General features: G+C 51.9%; 1 protein-coding gene and 1 pseudogene across 1 annotated transcript in view; both read left to right on the top strand.

The window, feature by feature from the left end:
- ECI1 (enoyl-CoA delta isomerase 1) overlaps positions 1-22672 on the top strand; it is a 280245-nt gene that overhangs the window by 53831 nt on the left and 203742 nt on the right. The window lies entirely within an intron of this gene.
- Positions 16914-22672, top strand: part of LOC128844064 (paired amphipathic helix protein Sin3a-like) — a 59538-nt pseudogene continuing 53779 nt past the window's right edge.

Raw genomic sequence — 22672 nt, 5'->3', positions numbered from 1 at the left:
TCCACCCCACACCAAGTTCACGGCAGTATGGACTGGTTTAAATCAGAGCGAGTCAAATCAATGATTTTCATTGTGATTTAAATCAGCAAGCACAGGAAATCTTGATTTAAATCAGTGATTTTAAACTTGTTTTCCATTTTTGCTTTTTAGATATTTACCTAAAGAAAGGCTGATTCTCAGAGCTTGGTATAATTTCGTACTTCTTTTTCCTAACCCTGAGGATACACTAGGAAAGGTCCCTCACCCCTGTGCTGGGATGGTCGAGCCACAGAAGAATTTTGATGTCTCACATATAATCGCAGATGACAGTGAGGATGTGGATTCCTCCACGAGTTCTGTGTAAACAGGTGCTATGCGCTCCAAAAAACGCTCCCAACTGTCTGAAAAGCAGAGCCCAGACAGCCGTGTGCTCCCTCCTCCAGCTCCCAGAGCACACTGAACCACAGGCTGCCTGCCCCCTTCGTGTCACAGGGCCACTGCTGACATCACAGAGGCAAGGTGGGCTGGGGCTGTCTGGCTAGGGCCCTTGGGGTTTGCATCCCCCAGATTGGATTAAGGGAGGATTGCTCTTGGCTTTTGTTGGGAATTTTAATCCAAGGGAGCCCCGGGGCCTCCCCACAAACCCTGTTTGTATAATGTGTCATGAGAAAAGGAGATTCGACCACAAGGTGCCAAATCATTCTGTGTCAGTCCACTCCAGTATCTTGCCTCTTGCAGCAGCAAAGGGGAAGGTGAAATCCCCACAATGTACCTGGCCAGCTTTGCTATTCTCTGACATATGGGTAAAAAATTCCTTCCTCACCCCTCAGTGACCATGGAATCCCTGAAGCATGAGATTGGACTGGCCGTCCGTCTCAGCGTGAGGCGCTCCAATTGTTAGTCCAGCCACAGCTGCATCGGTGCCCTGGGCTGAGAGAATAAAAGGGCTGAGAAGATTCTTTCCTAAGGATACACACAGACACTAAATCCCATTCCTAAAGTTCGCAATAAAAGGCAGTCAGAGCGCAAGACCCGTGGGTATTTATTGAGTCCCAACAGCATGCTGGGGGCTGTACAATACAGGGAGGGCACAGGCCTGACCCCAAAGAGCAGCGAATCTCTTGCTTGGTTTATTTGATTTCCCATTCTCCTGAGCAGGATCTTGTTTACGCAGGAACTTGAAGGAAGAGAGGGAAGTTTGGGGCAGGAGAAAGGGAGCCTGAGGAGCAGGATGGCAGGGGGTTGGCAAGGGAGAGCCAGGGAAGGACACAAAGGGAATGGCTGAGAGAGTGGCGGGGGAATGAGCCCGGAGAGCTAGGTGGGGAAGAAGTTTGCAAAGACTCAACAAGGAGCCGCACTTGGGTGCTGAATGGAGCTGAGCAAATCAGTGACTTTTCAGTTTGGGGGCCAGTTGGAGAAATACAAAAAAAATAAATAAATATTGGTTCGGTTTGGCCTGAAACAAAATTGTTTTGGTTTTTCGTTTCAGGTTGTTTGTGGGTGTTTTTCAACCCTCCCCCCACTTTTTTTAAAGTTGCCTCAATTTCAAAATGAAAAGTGACAACATTTTGCTGTGGAATGGTCCAAACAGACTGGTTTGACTTTTAAAACAAAACATTCCCTTTTTGTGTGTGGCTGAAAGGATTTGCTGAATTCTCACCTGGTTTGGATGGCCCTGAGAGATGCATTTTTGGGGAATTTGCTAGCTCTAGCGTAGGACCTGCAAGGGAGCCAGGGGAGGGATCAGAATAGGCTGGTCTGATGGGTGAGATGATTTTACAGCGGGCTCTGAAGGGGAATGAGAGGAGATGTGGGGGGAGGGCAGAGTTAATGGGATGGGTGATCAAGGCCTGGAGCAGGTGGGCTGGAGAGGATGAGGGGAATTGTAGAGACATGGTAAAGAAGGACTGTTCAGGAAGGACAGGCAGGGCAGAAAAGGGTGGGGAGTTGCATTGTAAGTAAGAGAGCAGTATGACTGCTCAGAATTCCGGTATGAAACTGCAGAAAAACCTGAGAGTCTCTGGATTAAGTTTAGAAGTGTGAGCAACAAGGGTGATGTCGTGGTGGGAGTCTGCTATAGACCAGCAGACCAGGGGGATGAGGTGGACGAGGCTTTCTTCCGGCAACTAACAGAAGTTGCTGGATCGCAGGCCCTGGTTCTCATGGGAGACGTCAATCACCCTGATATCTGCTGGGAGAGCAATACAGCAGTGCACAGACAATCCAGGACGTTTTTGGAAAGTGTAGGGGAGAATTTTCTGGTGCAAGTGCTGGAGGAACCAACTAGGGGCAGAGCTCTTCTTGACCTGCTGTTCACAAACCGGGAAGAATTAGTAGGGAAGCAAAAGTGGATGGGAACCTGGGAGGCAGTAACCATGAGATGGTCGAGTTCAGAATCCTGACACAAGGAAGAAAGGAGAGCAGCAGAATACGGACCCTAGACTTCAGAAAAGCAGACTTTGCCTCCCTCAGGGAACTGATGGGCAGGATCCCCTGGGAGAATAACATGAGGGGGAAAGGAGTCCAGGAGAGCTGGCTGTATTTTAAAGAATCCTTCCTGAGGTTGCAGGAACAACACATCCCGATGTGTAGAAAGAATAGTAAATAACAGTGAAATCCTTGCTGATCTTAAACACAAAAAAGAAGCTTACAAGAAGTGGAAGATTGGACAAATGACCAGGAAGGAGTATAAAAATATTGCTCAGGGTATGTCCACACTACGAGAGTAGTGCAAGCACTGGTGGACCATAGGGGCTGTTTTACAAACATCAACGTCGGATGGCCAGGCAAGGTTCATGACGCTCTTGTTTTCAGGAACTCTGGTCTGTTTAGATGGCTGCAGGAAGGTATTTACTTCCCGGACCACAAAATAACTGTTGGGGATGTGGAGATGCCTATAGTGATCCTCGGGGACCCTGCCTACCCGCTAATACCCTGGCTCATGAAGCCCTATACAGGCGCCCTGGACACTGAAAAAGAACTCTTCAACTACCGCCTGAGCAAGTGCAGAATGGTGGTGGAGTGTGCTTTTGGACGTCTCAAGGGGAGATGGAGAAGCTTACTGACTCGCTCTGATCTCAGCGAAACCAATACCCCCATTGTTATTGCAGCTTGCTATGTGCTCCACAATCTCTGTGAGAGCAAGGGGGAGACCTTTATGGCGGGGTGGGAGGTTGAGGCAAATAGCCTGGCTGCTGATTACGCCAAGCCAGACAGCCGTGCGATTAGAAGAGCCCAGCGGGACGCGCTGTGCATCCTGGAGGCTTTGAAAGCTAGGTTCCTCAGTGAGCAGGGTAACTTGTGACTATTAAGTTTGTTTAAAGAGAAGCTGAACCTGCCCCTGTTTCTTTACCCACTTAATGTTGACTATCCTCTGCAGTTATATACCCCGTTCACCCTGTTCCCCCCTTCCAACACATGTTTAAAAATAAAATAAATGGAACTTTGTTAATTAACACCGTTTTCTTTATTATGGATTTCATGGTAAATTGTTGAAACTGGGACGCAGACTGTGGTGGGGAGCGGGCGTAGTGATGGAAAGAACGCTTCTAAACTCGAGGAATGACAGGCTCCTGCTCCTAGAGTGGTCCGTAGTGGTGGACTGGTTGTTTCAACGGAGCCTGTCACCCCTCCTTTTCGGGACTCTGTGTGTGGGGGCTATGTGACTTTGTGGCGGGGGAGGACAGTTACAGATCCCCTGCTGCGTGGCTCTGTGATCCAGGCTAAGGACCGCTGCATAAGATCTCTAACCGCCCTCCCCCACCACAAAGTCACATAGCCCCCCCCCCACCCCCAGAACATGAAAACCACCTCCCAGACTGACCAGGGTGCCTAGTGACTGCAATGTGTGTGTGACCTTCTGCTGAAACTGCCCCTGTGTCTGTACCCTGGTAAAGGTGACTGTCCTCTCCAATTACGAACCCCCTTTCCCCACTTCAAACACACTCTCCTCTAAAAGAACATGACGGAAACAGTAATTAACAGAAACATATTTTTTATTAGCAACTACACAGTTAGGGGATGAAACTGGGACGGGGCCTTGGGTGAGGCAGGAAGGAAAGGACTTATCAAATTTTTGGGAATGAGAGCCTTCTGGTACTTGAGCAGTCTGCAGGGGTGGAGTGACAGTTTTCACGGCCCCTGCCGCCCCTCCTTCTTGGGACTTTGGGTGAGTGGGGGATGGGACTTTGTGGCGGGGGGGTGGGGGCGGTTAGAGATAGACTGCAGCTGGGCTCTGTCCTCCTGCCTCCGGTCCTGCAGAACATCCACAAGGCGCCGGAGCGTGTCTGTTTGCTCCCTCATAAGTGCAAGCAGCGTTTGAGTCGCCTGCTGGTCTTCCTGCCGCCACCTCTCCTCCCGTTCGCTGTGTGATTGCTGGTATTGCGACATGTTCTCCCTCCACTGGGTCTGCTGGGCTGCCTCGGCTCGGGAGCAGCCCATAAGTTTGGAGAACATCTCGTCCCGTGTCCTTTTCTTTCTCCGCCTAATCTGCGCCAGCCTCTGGGAGGGGGATGCCGGGGTAGGTCGGGAGACATTCGCAGCTGTGGGATTGGAAAAAGGGAGTGAATTTCTCACAAAGATACATTTTTGTGAACAATGAACATAGTCTTTCTCTGTGAAGAAGACCATGCACAGCACCTATCACATGTGCACTCAGGACAAGGTCGAATTTTCGGCCTTCGCATTCAGTGCCTGGGGTCTTGCAGTGGAGATCAGACAAGCGGAGCAGGAAGCGGAATTCGGGTAGCAGGCTGACATGGTAAGCCGTAGGCTTTTGGCTGCTTAAAACGTAATTTATAGCAGTGCCCTCCTTTCACGTTCAAAGCAATGCTCCTAGCGTTGGCCAGTTCCTGCTGCCGGCAATCCGGCAAGCAGGAACTCTGCCCCTGTCCCACCCTCTCGCGGCTGTCCCCAGGAAAGATCCCTGTATGCTGCCCCTCTCCCGCCTCCACCGCGTGGCTGTAAACCGCCGGTTACAGTAATGTAAAGGAACAGGCAAGCAGTCCCAATATTAACATTCCCCTAATTCAAAGCAGGTCACCATGAGCGACATAACTCTGATGAGGATTTCTGACACAGAGAAAGACCGCATGCTGCGTGAATGCCAGCAAAAACCAGGGCCATCTGCGGCCATGATCTGTAAGGCAATGATCCCAGAGTACTTGCTGCTAGCCTGGCGCGGAAAAGTTTCCTACCACGGAGGACGCAATAAGGCTGCTCTCCCCAGGAACCTCATGCAAAGGCTTTCCAATTAACTCCAGGAGAGCTTCATGGAGATGTCCCATGAGGATTTCAGCTCTATCCCCGGACATATAGATCTTATTTCCAGTAGCTGCACTGGCAAGGACTAAAATGTAGAGCGCCTAGGGCAAACTAATCATGATAAACCGGACATTTTTCGATTCTTTTGCAGTAGTTGCACTGCCAAGGACTAAAACGTTAAGCGCCTAGGGCAAACTAATCATGAAAAACCCTTTGTTAATATTCCTGTTCTGTTCAAAATAAATGTTTACATGTTTAAAACACTTACCGACTGATCCTTCCCCTGATTCAGGGTCCGGGTTAACGCCTGGGGAGGATTGGTAGGGGATCTCCGTGAGGGTGATGAAGAGATCCTGGCTGTCGGGGAAATCAGCATTGTAAGCGCTGTCGACTGCCTCGTCCTCCTCATCTCCTTCCTCATCTTCCCCGTCCGCTAACATCTCCAAGGAAGCGGCCGTCGACAATATCCCATCCTCAGAGTCCACGGTCAGTGGTGGGGTAGTGGTGGCGGCCGCACCTAAGAATGGAATGCAGTGCCTCGTAGAAACGGCATGTCTGGGGTTGGGATCCGGAGCGTCCGTTTGACTCTTTGGTCTTCTGGTACCCTTGTCTCAGCTCCTTGATTTTCACGTGGCACTGCGTTGAATCCCGGCTGTATCCTCTCTCCATCATGGCTTTGGAGATCTTCGCGTAGATCTTCGCATTCCATTTTTTTGATCGCTGCTCCGAAAGCACGGACTCATCGCCCCACACAGCGATCAGATCCAAGACTTCCCGATCAGTCCATGCTGGGGCCCTCTTTCTATTCAGCAATTGCATGGTCACCTCTGCTGGAGAGCTCTGCGTCGTTGCCAGTGCTGCTGAGCTCGCCACAATGTCCAAACAGGAAATGAGATTCAAACTGGCCAGACAGGAAAAGGAATTCAAATTTTCCCGGGGCTTTTTCTGTGTGGCTGGTCAGAGCATCCGAGCTCGGACTGCTGTCCAGAGCGTCAACAGAGTGGTGCACTGTGGGATAGCTCCCGGAGCTATTACCATCGAATTCCATCCACACCTACCCTAATTCGACATGGCCATGTCGAATTTAGCGCTACTCCCCTCGTCGGGGAGGAGTACAGAAATCGAATTAAAGAGACCTCTATGTCGAACTAAATAGCTTCATTGTGTGGACGGGTGCAGGGTTAATTTGATTTAACACTGCTAAATTCAACATAACCTCTGTAAGCAGAATCAGGATGAGCTCTACCCTGACATCTGGTGGTGAATTATGGCGAGTGTGGAAAAGAACTCCAGGGGCTGATCTTGTTTGCATAGGCACACCCACTCGCCTGGCATGAAACCACAGCAACTCAAAGTGGTTACTTTGGCTGGTGTGGGATCCCCAGTTTCTCTGTTATTGGGGCAGGAAGAATAAAGTTTTGTTACCCTGATTCTGTGAATCAAGGCCAGTGGAACTGTTGTATGACAGAAGGACTGAGTGAGTCATTCACCATTACCTAAGTAGCATTTGCTTGTCAAGGGGCATGGGTTACAAAACCCAGTGAATTGAGAGAGGTTGGGGGGAGGTATTGGTACCTGGTGGTGTGGGTCCCTTTTGTGGGCCTGAAACACCAATTGCACCACCACCACCACCACCACCACCACCCTCCTCCACTGTTGAATGTCAGAGCTAACTTTGATTCCCTTAGGAGTCTAGTTACAGACTGCTGAGCTGAATTCACTTTGGGCCAATAGTGTACCAGCACTGGGGCTCCCCTACTACTAGCTGAAATCACAAAAGAGCTAAAGCTATTTAAGAGCTGAGATCACTGAGGCTGTGTTAACTAGTGGGGGAGCCTGAAGCTATTTAGCAGGGGTGAGCGGAGCGGAGCGGAGCGGCTCACAGGTTGGTGAGCGGAGCGGCTGGAGGAGCAGCTAGCAGAGCAGAGCCTTGTGGGAGCGGCCCAAGGGATGGCTGGAGCGGAGCGGAGCGGAGCGGAGCGGAGCGGAGCGGCTCACAGGTCGGTGAGCGGAGCAGGGCGGAGCGGCGCGGCTCACAGGTTGGTGAGCGGAGCGGAGCGGAGCGGAGCGGAACGGCTCACAGGTCCGTGAGCGGAGCAGAGCAGAGCAGAGCAGAGCGGAGCGGAGCGGAGCGGAGCGGAGCGGAGCGGAGCGGAGCAGCTGCCAGAGCAGTTCGTGTTGAAGGCTGCGGTGGAACCCCACGGAGAAGCAGCCGCTTGGCCTCGGATCACGTAAGGTGCCCCTTAACACCCTGCTCACCCCCCCCCCTTTGAACTCTGGGGCTGCACTGATCATGGACAGAGACTTTGTGGGGTTGTCGGACTTTTGTGACTTTTGTGATTCTTGGGTTGCTGGACCCAAGAGACTTTGGGATTGGTGGACTTTTGGGACTTTGGTGATTCTTGGGTCGCTGGTTTCAAGAACCAATGGGAGAGGACACGGCCCAATTTGCTGGGGTGGGTCTTCGCTCATGGTTTGGTCTAAGAACTCTAGTTGTGGTGTTTTTCCAATTTAATGCTGATGTCGTTTACCTCATGTTATTAAACATTTTCTGTTACACTCAGACTCCGTGCTTGCGAGAGGGGAAGTATTGCCTCTTAGAGGCGCCCAGGGGGTGGTATGTAATTGTCCCAGGTCATTGGGTGGGGGCTCGAGCCGGTTTTGCATTGTGTTATTGAAACGGAACCCCTAGATACAGAACCCGGCCCTTGTTGCTGCCAACTTAGATGGGCAGAAGGGTTACACCTCCTAGTGTAGACCAGGCCTCAGGCATGCAGGAGTGAAATCAGAAAGGCCAAATCACATTTGGAGTTGCAGCTAGCAAGAGATGTTAAGAGTAACAAGAAGGGTTTCTTCAGGTAGGTTAGCAACAAGAAGACAGTCAAGGAAAGTGTAGGCCCCTTACTGAATGAGGGAGGCAACCTAGTGTCAGAGGATGTGGAAAAAGCTCATGTACTCAGTGCTTTTTTTGCCTCTGTCCTCATGAAGAAGGTCAGCTCCCAGACTGCTGCACTGTACAGCACAGCATGGGGAGGAGGTGACCAGCCCTCTGTGAAGAAAGAAGTGGTTCGGGACTATTTAGAAAAGCTGGACGAGCACAAGTCCATGAGGCCGGATGCGCTGCATCCGAGGGTGCTAAAGGACAGGGCCGGCTCTAGGTTTTTTGCCGCCCCAAGCAGCGAAGTGTGTGTGTGGGGGAGATAAAGCCGCGATCGGCGGCACTTCGGCAGCAATTCAGCGGTGGGTCCTTCACTTTGAGAGGGACCCGCCCCCGAATTGCCGCCAAAGACCCGGACGTGCCGCCCCTTTCCGTTGGCCGTCCCAAGCACCTGCTTCCTGCACTGGTGCCTGGAGCCAGCCCTGCTAAAGGAGTTGGCGGAGGTGATTGCAGAGCCATTGGCCATTATCTTTGAAAACTCATGGTGATCAGGGGAGGTCCTGGATGACTGGAAAAAGGCTAATGTAGTGCCCATCTTTAAAAAAGGGAAGAAGGAGGATCTGGGGAACTACAGGCCAGTCAGCCTTACCTCAATCCCTGGAAAAATCATGGAGCAGGTCCTCAAGGAAGCAATTCTGAAGCACTTAGAGGAGAGGAAAGTGATGAGGAACAATCAGCATGGATTCACCAAGGGCAAGTCATGTCTGACTAACCTAATTGCCTTCTATGACGAGATAACTGGCTCTGTGGATGAGGGGAAAGCAGTGGATGTGTTATTCCTTGACTTGAGTAAAGCTTTTGATACGGTCTCCCACAGTATTCTTGCCGGCAAGTTAAAGAAGTATGGGCTGGATGAATGGACTATAAGGTGGATAGAAAGCTAGCTAGATCATCAGGCACAACGGGTAGTGATCAATGGCTCCATGTCTAGTTGGCAGCCAGTATGAAGCGGAGTGCCCCAAGGGTCGGTCCTGGGGCCGGTTTTGTTCAATATCTTCATTAATGATTTGGAGGATAGCGTGGACTGCATCCTCAGCAAGTTTGCATATGATACTAAACTGGGAGGAGTGGTAGATATGCTGGAGGGTAGGGATAGGACACAGAGGGACCTAGACAAATTAGAAGATTGGGCCAAAAGAAATCTGATGAGGTTCAACAAGGACAAGTGCAGAGTCCTGCACTTAGGATGGAAGAATCCCATGCACTGCTACAGACTAGGGACCGAATGGCTAGGCAGCAGTTCTGCAGAAAAGAACCTAGGGGTTACAGTGGACTAGAAGCTGGATATGAGTCAACAGTGTGCCCTTGTTGCCAAGAAGGCTAACAGCATTTTGGGCTGTATAAGTAGGGGCATTGCCAGCAGATCGAGGGACATGATCGTTCCCTTCTATTTGACATTGGTGAGGCCTCATCTGGAGTCCTGTGTCCAGTTTTGGGCCTCACACTACAAGAAGGATGTGGAAAAATGGGAAAGAGTCCAGCAGAGGGCAACAAATATGAGCACATGACTTATGAGGAGAGGCTGAGGGAACTGGGATTGTTTAGTCTGCAGAAGAGAAGAATGAGGAGGGATTTGATAGCTGCTTTCAACTACCTGAAAGGGGGTTTCAAAGAGGGTGGATCTAGACTGTTCTCAGTGGTAGCAGATGACAGAACAAGGAGTAATGGTCTCAAGTTGCAGTGGGGGAGGTTTAGGTTGGATATTAGGAAAAACTTTTTCACTAGGAGGGTGGTGAAGCACGGGAATGGGTTACCTAGGGAGGTGGTGGAATCTCCTTCCTTAGAGGTTTTTAAGGTCAGGCTTGACAAAGCCCTGGCTGGGATGATTTAGTTAGGGATTGGTCCTGCTTTGAGCAGGGGTTGGACTAGATGACCTCCTGAGGTCCCTTCCAACCCTGATAGTCTATGATTTTATGACTGGCAAGATTGGGCAGCAGCCTGGATGTGGGGTGGGGTGAGGGGGAGAGGTAGAGTTGTAGCTGACCCCAAGGTTGAGACCGTGGGGTTGATGGAGAGGAGGGTGGCTGTGGGGAGGGTGTGGGGCAGCTGGGCAATGCAGCTCTCCCAAGGGCTAATATGAGTTGGGGGCAGAGAGGCAGCCATAGCCTGGAAGGTTTTTGTATTTGGTTTAATGGAATATATTGGCCTAGAGATTGAAAGGTGTTAACATAACTCCTGCCACTGTACAGCACTAAACAGTGAAACAAGGCTTGGGATTTTGGAACACACAGACATTGGTCTGCTCAGTCCCACAGCAAACACCCCCTTACATCCCAGGTGGTGTTTGGGATTTGGCTGGAGCCAGTGGAGGTGGCCGTGTCATCTGAGCCCCTCTCTCTCAGGCCTGGTCTGGACAGGACATTTCTCAGCATCAGGATCAGGATCATGAAGGCCCAACAGCGTTACGGTGGATCCTGAGGTCCCGAGGAGATGGTGGATGTGGCAGCCATGCAGTGAAGTTCACTTCTTCCTGTCCACCCATCTCCCAGCTAGTCAGAGCGCTTCATTCTCCCCAAAGGTCTTTTTTCTAATGGACCCCAAAGGGAGCGATGGGTGGAATAGTCCTTCCCCTTATTATTTTGTCTACCAATTAGACCTCATTTCCGACACACCAGTTTTGGTCCCTTGATTTCCAGCCCCACAGTTCTCTTGTTGACCAAGCATGATCTTAACAGTGTCCTTGAGTTACTAGTTGGCCTTTCTGTTTGGGCTCATTCAGTCTGTCTCCCTTTCCTCAATGTTCCTTGTTATGAGTTATTGGAACATTTGATCAACTTTTTATCCACTTACCCAAAGTTAAGCTTACAATCGGGGTAGGCGTACGAGGCCCAAATTATTACAACAGGCTCCACTAACGTGGTGGCTTGTCTTGCTCTCTCCTCCCCTTGAGCCATTTTTTTATCCCTTCTTCTCCCTATGATTTTTATTCCCCCTTCATCTTCTCCCTCTCTCTGTCTCATTCTTTTCTATTCTCTTCCTCTGCACCTCCTCCAACCCCTTTCCCTGGGGCCTGTGGGCTCTTCCCCTCCCCCTCTTTCTTTCCTTCTGTCCCTTTTTGGCTCTTCCTCCCCCAACCCACTTGCTCCCCATTCCCCATGGGTGTCTTTCCCTAGTCCCTGTCTCTGCTCCCTGCCGCTTCTCCCTGCTTTTTCCTACCCATATAGGTACACACCCATGTACTTTCTCTCTCTCTATCCACACACTCACACAGAGTGACTGAGGAAGAGTCTAATTTAGAATGAATCAAAGCTCTTGACTCTCTTAAGGAAAAGCTGCCAAACTATAGGATGGTCCCTGGCTCCGGCTTTCTGATCATCTCAGTGTTCCTTTGTAACAAGAGTATCTTGTCCCCCCAACCCCAGGCAGTATTGTCAGGGGCATCTGCTCTTCCAATGTACCACTGAGGAGCCGTTTAGTGACCATGAGAGATGCAAAGGCAGTCTAGAATTGTTCAGTGGACGCATATTTTCACTGGGCATTCCAGGGACTCAGTCAAAGGGGTGGGAAGCAATATGGCTGCTGCTAGGTCTCTGATCCGTGTGTGAGGAAAGTTCCTCTCTCTCTATGGTCTCTCCAACAAGCATTACCAAGCGTTCGTCATTCAAAGTGCTTTAGCAAGGTAGGTGAGGAGTATTATCTCCATTTTACAGACGGGGAAACTGAGGCACAGAGAGGGGGAGGTCAATGTTCTCAAAAACAGCTACTGATTTTTGGGTGCCTTCATTTCTTGTGCCCAACTGGGGACACCTGGGAGCTGATTTTCAGTGGGGCTGTGGAGCCAGTGTTCCCATTGCCTTCAACTGCATTTGGGGATAGAGCTGGTCTGGAGGTAAAAGACCTCTGCATGGAGAGCCCTGGCCTTCTGCGGTGCTCTGGGGATGTGCAGGGCCTGAGGGTGGGCCTTGTGGCTTTGTTCCCTCTTCGCCCCCTACCAGGATGATGTGGAGGTATCTCAGCTAGGATTTCCTCCCCCAGAGCCTTCTACCATGGCTTTGACCATGGGGGTGGGATGACTTAGCCGCAGAATCCCAAGGACCTGCATCCTGAAAACAATTCGGGTCAGATCAAAACCCTCATTGGACATAGGATCACGGTGCAGTATGAGTGAATGGAGAGAACAAGCAACGGCTACTTTCTGGAAGCCAAATTCTGCAACATGGGGAATTCACAGGGCCCAAATTCTTCTTTTACAGAGATGTATCTTTAAATGACTGCCCTTGTCTGATTTCTAGCCCCATAATAGCCCAAGCTTATTAAACTCTTAGGGAACAACGTGAATGCCCATTGAGCACATTTGCAGAAGTGGAGATAGAGAGTGTATATTTTAAAGCATTATTGAGTTCAAGCTTCTCTGGCTGCTCACACTTCTGGGAATGATTTCAGCAACTGTTCTGATCATCAAACAAGTTGTCACAACGAAGGCCCCGATGTTACAAGCTGATCATTGTGAGTGGCTCACTGCACCTAGGATGAAGCCCACCAAAGCCTCTGCGGGCGTCCACCTACACGGAGCTGCTAGCAGGGTTTGAGCCTGAGAGTGTGTGAAATGGGGTCCCCTTTCTACCTAGGATTCATTTACAATGCAGCTGATGTAACAGTGACAACATAGTGGTGTGAGTGAAAATATTTGAAGGTGTAAAATTGCCATGCAATGGGGTCAAACTCAGTCGAAGTCCCAGTGCTATCACTAATTAAAATGGATTAATCATCTCTCTTGCATGCAGTGATGACTATAAAGTAGCACATTAAAGGGAGATGTTTGTAAATGCTGAGATGAAAAAGCCGTATTCTTTCAAAGGTCCCAGTTTTACAATGAGATGAGTGTGGGTGGACCCCTGCGGCTGTACGGAGCTCAAACAAGTTGGGGGCCAAAGCCGCTGATCCTCTAACTGATCCACATGGAAGGACTTTTGTGCATGTGCAGAGCCCCAGTGAAGTCAATTAGACTATTCACATGAGCAAACTCATGCAGAAATGACACAATCCCACAAACGGGTCCACTTCGGTGGATCCCTGCATGCATGTGGCAGACCCTCCTTCCCTTACATGGAGCTCCTTGTAGGTGTAACGACTCGAGTGCGCAGGGCAGCTTGTGGAATCCAGACCAGTGTTTGCAGGGACAGGGCCTGATTTAAAACAAGATGCAACAAGTGAGTGTGACAAACACTAGGAGAAAAGGGCCTGTGAAATGAGAGTGACAGGAACAAGTTCAGCCTGGTCCATGGGCTAGGTGTGTGTGGTTGGTTTGTGGGTATTTTTTATAACATACATTACCCTGCATGGTTCTGTTTGAGAGTGGTGTGTCTGTGTTTCTCATCTGTATGTGTGTATGTGTTTTATAACATACATTACCCTATGTGGTTCTGTTTGGGAGTGTGTGTGTGTGTCTGTTTTTTCTCATATCTCTGCCTGTTTGTAGTCTGTCTTAGGTACTCCTGTGGCGCCATTACTGTAGGAGCTGAGCACCTCCCAATCTTTAAGGTCTTTATCCTCACACCACCACTGGGAGGCAGGGCAGGGCTGTAACCCCCACTGCAGGGGTGGGGAACTGAGGCACAGAGAAGGTAGGACTTCAGTGGGATTTAGGTGCCTAAACCCGTTAGGATCTGGGCCCAAGTGATTGGCCCACCTGGCACTGGGAGCCTGCGGCACAACAGGGCCTGGTTCCCACGGCAATCCCGGGGCTGACCCAATGACTGTTCAGCGCCGGGCCCGGGGCCCTTCCCCAGAGCGGTGCGAGGGACCCCGCCGGGGTGCGCGCCCCACTCTCTCCCCGCAGCGGCCGCATGGGGGCAGCAGGGGGCAGTCTGAGCCAGGAATCTGGGCTTGCCCGTTGCTAGGCAACAGGGCGGGGCGGGACCCAGGCCCCGCCCCCGGGGCGTTCACTCACCACCGTACCCGCACATGCACAGTAGCCCACAGGTACAGGCTTCCCCTGTTGCCGGACTCCGGAGCTGTGGTTTGGCCCGCGTCCAAGCTGCTCCGCGGGGCCATGGCCGGGTCTCAGTGCTGGAGCGGGCCGAGAAGTTGCTTTCCGAGCCCCGCTTCCCTGACTGCAGCCTCCGGGGCAGGTGGGAGCCGGACCGATCCGCCACGAGTTCCGCCCCCTCCGGCCGGGAAACAGCGGCCCGCGGACGTTCCCGGGCCTGGTCTGCGCTCCCCCTCCGGCCCCCTTGCCCCTCCCCCACTCAGCGCCCTCACTTCCAGCGCCCCTCCCCCCCCGGTGCCTGGAGCGGCCCAGCCCGGCGTGCCAGGACCGAGGTGGGCGCGGGGCTGGCTCGGGACGCTGTGGGGGCGAGGACCTGAGCCGCCACCGGCCCCTGGTTCCTGCTGGCCTGGCTGTGAGCACGTGCCGGGATCGGGCTGTGGGTCTGCCTGAGCGTCGCAGTGACTCCAGCCCTGTCCCGGGGAGGGGGACGATTGGGTGGGGTGTTCCCACCTGCTACAGCCCGGGTGTCACTGCTCTGAAAGCTTGGAGCAGGCGGGGGGAGACGGGGGTGGGGAGAAGGGACACTTGCAAAATTTTTTGGGGGCGTTTAAAGGCTTTAAAAATCAAAGGCTCTGCTGCTCTTTCTTTCCCCTTTGCTGTTTCACTCTGCACTTAGGCTGGTCAGTTTCAATTTTGCTGCTTCATTCTCTCCAGTTCTGATCAGCCTTTTGGGTTTCTCACAGTGTAGGACGGCGGTTCTTCTTTTCACCCTGTGGAGCAGCTCATAACAGAGATCCGAACCCATCTGTCTTACTAGCACCACAATCTTCCTGTTATTTAGCTCTCAAATATTTAAACAAAAAGACTTTTTTCATAGACCCTACCATGACTGCATCTGTTCCTGGCAGCTGTCACGTAAATCCTTGCTCCTCAACTGGCTCTGCTCAGAAGGTCCCCAGTGTCGAGGCTGAGTCTCATTGAAGTTAATGGGGCTTCTGCGCAGGGCTGGCTCCAGGGTTTTGGCTGCCCCAAGCAGCCCCCCCCCCCCCCCAAAGCTGCGATCACGATCTGCGGCGGCAATTCGGTGGGAGGTCCTTCGCTCCCAGGTGGAGTGAGGGACCGTCTGCTGAATTGCCACCGAATACCTGGAGGTGCCGCCCCTCTCCAGAGTGGCCGCCCCAAGCACCTGCTTGAGAAGCTGGTGCCTGGAGCTGGCCCTGCTTCTGTGTAGACGCACAGCCCGTCCACTTAAAATAAATTGCACGATTGGGGCCTGAATCTATGCATGCACAGGAAGCTAGATGTGAGATCAACAGGATTGCCACATGTGCGTGTCCCCCTCCAATCCTGCCATGGGGCTCAAAGGAGTCAGGCTGCGTTGGGTGGGAGAAAGTGGGAACCAACCAGCCTCAGAGCGATACAGTAACCCCTCGCTTAACGTTGTAGTTATGTTCCTGAAAAATGCGACTTTAAGCAAAACGATGTTAAGCGAATCCAATTTCCCCATAAGAATTAATGTAAATGGGGAGGTGAGGTTCCAGATAAATTTTTTTCACCAGACAAAAAACTATAGACTGTATTATATAGCTATACACACAGTATATGTTTTAAACCAACAATTTAATACTGTTCACAGCTATGATGATTGTGAAGCTTGGTTGAGGTGGTGAAGTTAGAGGGTGGAAGAGGGAGGGATATTTCCCAGGGAATGCCTTGCTGCTAAATGATGAACTAGCACTCGACTGAGCCTTCAAGGGTTAACACATTGTTAATGTAGCCTCTCACACAAGGCAGCAGGAACACGAGGGAGGGGAGACAGCATAGCAGACAGAGACAGACACACACCTTGTGTGTGGGAGAGAGAGAGAGATGCACACTGCCCCTTTAAGTAAGCTGACCCACTCTTAAGTGCATTGTCTTTTTAAGGATCAGGAAGTTGAGACAGCAGCTCCTGCCCCAAGCTCTCTCTGTCTCCCTGCTCTATATGGAGAAGGGGTAAGTGGGGAGCAGGGGGGAGGGGGACACCCTGATATTAGGCCCCCTTCCTTCCCTGCACAGCAAGCAGGCGTCTCTGGGAGCAGCTCCAAGGCAGAGGGCAGGAGCAGCACATGGCAGTTGTGGGAAGGTCAGTTGAACTGCCAGGAATTGATACCCTGCTGGGTGGCTGCAGCACAGGGAACTTAGAGGAGCGGGGAGCTAATACGGGGGGCTGCCGGTCCACCCTGGTTCCAAGCCCCCACAAGCTAGCTGCAACGGGCTGCTCTTCCTGCAAGCAGTGGACAAAGCAGGCGGCTGCCAAAGGACGTTAGAAGGGAGCATTGCACAACTTTAAATGAGCATGTTCCGTAATTGATCAGCAAGATAACAATGAAACAACGTTTACGGGGATGACTTTAAGTGAGGAGTTACTGTATCTATATTTGAATATAAAGTCCCTACATAAAGCCATAGGCACCGTAACAATTAATTATGCTTACAATAACCCAGTGAGACCACCCAGCATCATTAAACAATCATATTCACAGAACAGATTTAACTCAGCCAGCCAATAAATCCAAAGCAGCAGAAAAACTACTTTCACCCTTCTCTTTGACTTCTCTAGGAGAAAAGCCACTAGCTTTCCCCCAGACAGTGTCAAATCAATGGCTTTTGCAGCATGCCCAGAAGGTCGAGTTTTGGCTATAAGGGATCCTGTGGTATGTACAGGAGAGAATGTTCACCAAGGAAAAGAGACAATGGATGTTGGGAATCTGAGATTCCTTGTCAGAGAAACATGTGATGATATAAATTTGGGTGTCTGCTCTGATGGCTCAGAGAAAAGATCCATCAGTCTTCTGCTTTTCTCCTTCACCTAAGGTTTTGAATGATACTTGGGTCTCCTTCCCTTCCCGGTCTGAGGATTCTACCTTCGTTAGCTTCAAGAAGACACAATACGAAGAACACATCTACAGATGTGAGGATGAGCGTTTTGAGGTAGAATTCTTCCAAAATCATTTCTTGGAAAGCCTGGGATTCTATGAACTGGTTAGCTATATAGTATAAAAACAACAAGGAGTCTGGTGGCACCTTAAAGACTAACAGATTTATTTGGGCATAAGCTTTCGTGGGTAAAAACCTCACTTCTTCGGATGCATAGAGTGAAAGTTACAGATGCAGGCATTATATACTGACACATGGAGAGCAGGGAGTTACTTCGCAAGTGGAGAACCAGTGTTGACAGGGCCAATTCAATCAGGGTGGATGTAGTCCACTCCCAATAATAGATGAGGAGGTGTCAATTCCAGGAGAGGAAAAGCTGCTTCTGTAATGAGCCAGCCACTCCCAGTCCCTATTCAAGCCCAGATTAATGGTGTAAAATTTGCAAATGAATTTTAGTTCTGCTGTTTCTCTTTGAAGTCTGTTTCTGAAGTTTTTTTGTTCAATGATAGTGACTTTTAAATCTGTAATAGAATGACCAGGGAGATTGAAGTGTTCACTTAGTGGCTTATGTGTGTTACCATTCCTGATGTCCGATTTGTGTCCATTTATTCTTTTGCGGAGGGACTGTCCGGTTTGGCCAATGTACATGGCAGAGGGGCATTGCTGGCACATGATGGCATATGTAACATTAGTGGATGTGCAGGTGAATGAGCCCTTGATGGTGTGGCTGATGTGGTTGGGTCCTCTGATGGTGTCGCCAGAGTAGATATGGGGACAGAGTAGGCAACGAGGTTTGCTACAGGGATTGGTTCCTGGGTTGGTGTTTCTGTGGTGTGGTGTGGTGTGTAGTTGCTGGTGAGTATTTGCTTCAGGTTGGGGGAGAGAACAGGAGGATTCAGTCAGCAGGGGCTGCAGATCCGTCCCATTCACCAGGGCTGCCATCCTGCGGCTTCAGCATTAGTGGCTGGGGTGACTTGGGGAAAGGCCTCAACCTCCCCACATCCCACTTCACTGCTGCCAGAATCCCTCCTGCCCCCCCGCTACAGTCCCCTCCCTACCCAACCTGAGTGGGGCTGGAGGAGAGGGGTCTGAGAACTTGAGCTGTGGATTGGAGGTGGAACAGCTGTCAGGGGCACTGAGGGGGAGGTGGCAGGAGCTCCCCGTACAAGGAGGGGGGTTGCCACTGGAGGTCACTAGGAAGGACAACAAGACTCCATCCTGGGGGTCAGGAGGGGGAATCCATCCCTCAGAGGTGGGCAGGGGCTGGGTGGAAATGCTGCTGGTTCCAGGGGCCGTTAATCCCCCCTGATTCCTCGGAGGCGTCTGAGTCTCAGACAGGTTCTCGTTCCCTTGCAGCATGAGGACGTCACGGCCAATGTGATGCGCCAGCTCCGTATCATGTGGCACTTGCGCCAGGTGCCTGAGGCGCTGCAGGGCCTGTGCCTCTGAGGCCACCAGCAACTCCCGCTCCCTGCTGCAGGTACTGCTCTGGCTCTCTGTAAATGGGAAGCTAGTGGAAGGGGAAATGGAGCCCCCTGGCACTCACAGAAAGCTGATTACAGAATGAGCCCGAACTGAGAGGCACCATATCCGCCCCCGTAAAGAGCCAGACTTCAGTGGTGATACACCCCAGCTGGGGTAGCAACAGGATTGAGAACGAGGTAGGAAGTTCAGAGCAGCAAGGAAAGCCTGCAGGGGAACTTGAAAAGAGAGGTTGGAAAAGTGCAGCAAAGAGAAAGGTGCAGACCTAGCTGTTGGGTCCAGGGCCCTGAGCTGCTATCAATGTCAGGGTGGGACTGGGTTCCCCTACCGGCCCCAGAGGAGGCGGCGTACACGCACCTGGAGAGGGTTCCCAAGCCCAGCAAGGGGGCTACAGGCTGAGCGAGTGCCCCAGCGATGGCAGAAGGACTTCTGTCTGTGGAAAGACCTCTTTGGACTTTTAGTGTGAGGCAAGCTGGGCCCCAGAAGGGTGGACTAAAGGTGGTGACCTGGCCGGAGTTACCAGGCAGAGAAACTGCCGTGGTGCTGGAGCGACCATGGATGGGGGACACTAGCCCAGCGAGAGGGCTGTGATGCCATGCCTGGCCGCCGGGGGGCACCTAACGATGAGTAGATTCATTTATGATTGGCATAGTTGGCAAGATTGAGTTCCCCCTGTGATCCGTGAGGGAAGTCTTGGTTGCTGAAGGAATCATAGAATATCAGGGTTGGAAGGGACCTCCGGATGTCATCTAGTCCAACCCCCTGCTCAAAGCAGGACCAATCCCCAGACAGTTTTTTGCCCTGATCCCTAAATGGCCCCCTCAAGGATTGAGCTCACAACCCCGGGTTTAGCAGGCCAATGCTCAAACCACTGAGCAATCCCTCCCCCAAGCAGGTGTATCAAGGGACCAAGCTGGTCGCTGGATTTCCCACTTCAGTTCCAGGGACTGGCTAAGCAGCCAAAGCAGATCTAGGGGTTTCTCCAGCAGCTAGAAAGAAAGGAGAAGGTATCCTCTGACACAAACCCCCATGAGGCAGGCAAGGTGGAGGTGGCTGGGGTGGCCATGGACCTTGCAGACCCTCCACCAACACACCCTGTCGGGTGCTGCAGGGAGATGAAGGACGAAATGATTGGTCCAGAGATGAAGCAGACTGGAGGAGGGACAAACACAAGGGTGGAGCAGTCCATGGTGGGTTCTCAGACCCTGACCGAAAAGGTTTTGGCATATGCAGCGGCAGTAGCAAAAAGGCAACAGAAGACGCTAAAGGCTTCAGAACAGGCTCTGCAAGCAGCTGTTCATGAGACTGAGTGGCTGCAGGAAGAGCGTCGGGATACTGCAGAAGAGAAGGTTTGCCCTGAGCGAGCTGGCGGTGGAGCTGCAGACACTGCGCACAGGCTGTACAAGCGCGCAGCCGGTGACAGCGATGAGATGACGAGGGATGAAGCTTGGAGAAGAATAGAACTTGCCCCCGCGTGGGCCAGGTTCTAAGGAGGAGGGTATATAACGGGGCGCTTGGCCTGTGGGCTATAAAGCCTGGAGCTAGGCCAAATGGATTACAGAGTGAGCTCCAGCTGAGGGGAAACCAGGGGAAACCGCAACAAGGTACAGGGCCTTGGGGCAGAACCTAGAATCCAGGGTAGGACTGGTTCTGCCACGGTCTCTAAGGAAGGGGATGTACAGGGCCATAGAAAGGGCTACCAAGGCCAGCAAGGGCAGGCCGAGACAAAGTCAGGCTGAGGAAAAGCCCTGAAGGGACAGAGGATCTTGTTTCAGTCAAAGACATTTTTTGACTTTTCGTTTGGGATGAGCGCGACCCAGGAATGAGTGGACTAAAAGATGGTCGCCTGGCCGAAGGGCTGAGTTCCCAGCCAAAAACCTGCTGGCGGGCGTGCTAACCCAAGAAATCTGTGACCCCAGGCCTTGAAGGAAGGGGCACCTATCGGTGAGTGAACTCTGTTACAAGCCTGCTTCCATTGTGGAAACAGCCTGGTATTGGAGAGTGGTGGGGATGGCCTGTGGGCGAGGATGGCTGGAGGGATCATACAGGAGGGGCAGCAGCGTCCAGTGAGGAGATCAGGGAACGGGTTGTTTGCAGTCCTGCCACTGAGCGGTAACGTGATCCTGGCCAGGTCACTCTCCCACCTGGTGCCTCACTTTCTCTATCTTTGAAATGGGGATCATCCCGACCCACATTAAGAAAGGGTTTTATCCTCTGCTCTTGCTTCCCAAATCCCTGCCCTCCTTGCCCCACACAGGCCTCTGCCCTGTTGCTCAAACTCCCATGCACATGTTAGTGCCTGTGTCACCCCCGCAACTGCAAGGTCTCATGTACAGTCTCCTGCCAGCAAACTGAAGTTGCCACTAGATCCAGAATAGGAATCGCAGTTCCTGTGCGCTGCCCTGAATGGAGTCTAGACCCTGGGCATGGGGAAGGCCAACGCTCACATCCAGGTAGATCATCAACCTACTCCTCTGTCCCAGGAGCAGGAAGACCTCTGGTTCGTGCTCCCTTCGGTAGCTGGAACTGCTGAGTTGGGAGTGTGGTGGGCAGAGATGGGAACAGGCCATAGGATGAATCAAGTGTCAGGGGGAGACTCCCTGTGTGTGGGAGATGATGTTGCCCCTCTGTGGGGAATCCCTTCCTTGCAGATGCTGGGCTTTGGGTGCTGGACTCTGCCAGGAAGCCCAGCTCCCATCCCTAGCAGCTTGGCTGTTCCCTACACTGCTGTGCACCAGGCCCTCTGCAGAGAGCTGCTCTGGGCAAGGACTACAGAGCCTGCTGTCATCCTGGCAGGTGTCACCCCAGGTTCCATAATCCTGACCCCTGGTCTCCCTCCGCTGGCAGGCTCTGAGCAAAGCCTGCCCAGAGAACATGGATGACGAGCTCTCGATCCTGCTGACAGCACCCCCCAGCACAGACAAACTCCAGCACATCTTGGAGGTGAGCAGAATGGGGAGGGGCAGCAGGGGTTTTACCTTAGCCCTGGGGACTCCTAGAAAGAAGAGACTGGAAAATCCATGTTTCTATTGGATCCTTCCGAGTATGCATTCGTGATATAAACTCACTGGGTGACCTTGGGGTAACTCACTTCCCCCTTACGGCATCAGTCTTCTCCACTATCAAATCTACACTGGGGAAGAAGGACAGAAGCCCCGACAATCAACTTCACCTCTGGGTGTCTGGTCCTGGGAGCCGAAACCAACTGGACTATCTGCCCCATCTCCTAAACTGCCCTGTCTTTCCCTCCTAGGGCCTGGTCCTTAGTGCTCAGCCTGGCCCCTTCCCAGCTTGTCCCTGACCTTTAAAGGACGCTCCAAGCCCCTCCCATGCCTGCTTCCCTTGGGGTCTCTCTCCTGGCTGAGCACAGGCTGCCCTTCTATCTCTCAGCAGGCCTGGGTCCTAGTCACAGGCTGCGTCTTGTCACGTGACCCCCACACTTATTCCCTTCACCCTAGGGAGCTGCATCACCTGGGCCAGGTGCAGTTGAGCTCCAACCCCTTTCCTGGCCATCTCACCCTGGGACAGGTTGAAACTGGAAACCTGTGGGTAACAGTAACTGGTTGCTCCCAAAGGTGCTGAAGACACAATGGAAGAGGAAATCCTTTGGCCTGGATTGAAATTATTCCGACTGAAAGTGAATGAGAGAAAATAGGTTCAGAGTTCTCTTCCTAGCAGCAGAAAATGTAGCGATTGATAGAGGTTCAGGTCAGAAAGGACCATTCTGTGCATCTAGTCGCCCCTCCTGTATAACTCAGGGCCTAGAATGTGACCAAGTGGTTCCTTCAGCGAACCATAGCATGGGACTGAGCCAGAGCACGTCTTTTGGAACGACATTCACATGCAGGAGAGCCAACTGGCTACCAGAAAATCTCTCTTCTGCAGTGACGTGGGGTTAAGGGTCACGGGGGAAAAGACATGGAGGCTGTGACTAAACTTAGAGCAGGGTGGGAAACCGAGACACAGTTGGGACCTGTCTACACTACAGGTCTGTCGTGCATTTGTAATCTGCTGACCCCCACATGTTGTTCAAAGCCTATGGACAACACAGCTCCTAAAGTGTGTTTGTTCTGTGCTTATCCCGTATGTACCAGCAGGGCTGGACGGCCTTTCTCACTGTGCTGTGGGGAGCAGGTCCTGGGTACTAAGGGTCTGAAGAAGCT

This window comes from Malaclemys terrapin, chromosome 10 (genome assembly GCF_027887155.1).
Source record: "Malaclemys terrapin pileata isolate rMalTer1 chromosome 10, rMalTer1.hap1, whole genome shotgun sequence".
NCBI classification, from domain to species: Eukaryota; Metazoa; Chordata; order Testudines; family Emydidae; genus Malaclemys; species Malaclemys terrapin.
Note: the sequence above shows the minus strand (reverse complement) of the source record. Positions and strands in the feature narration are given on the sequence as shown.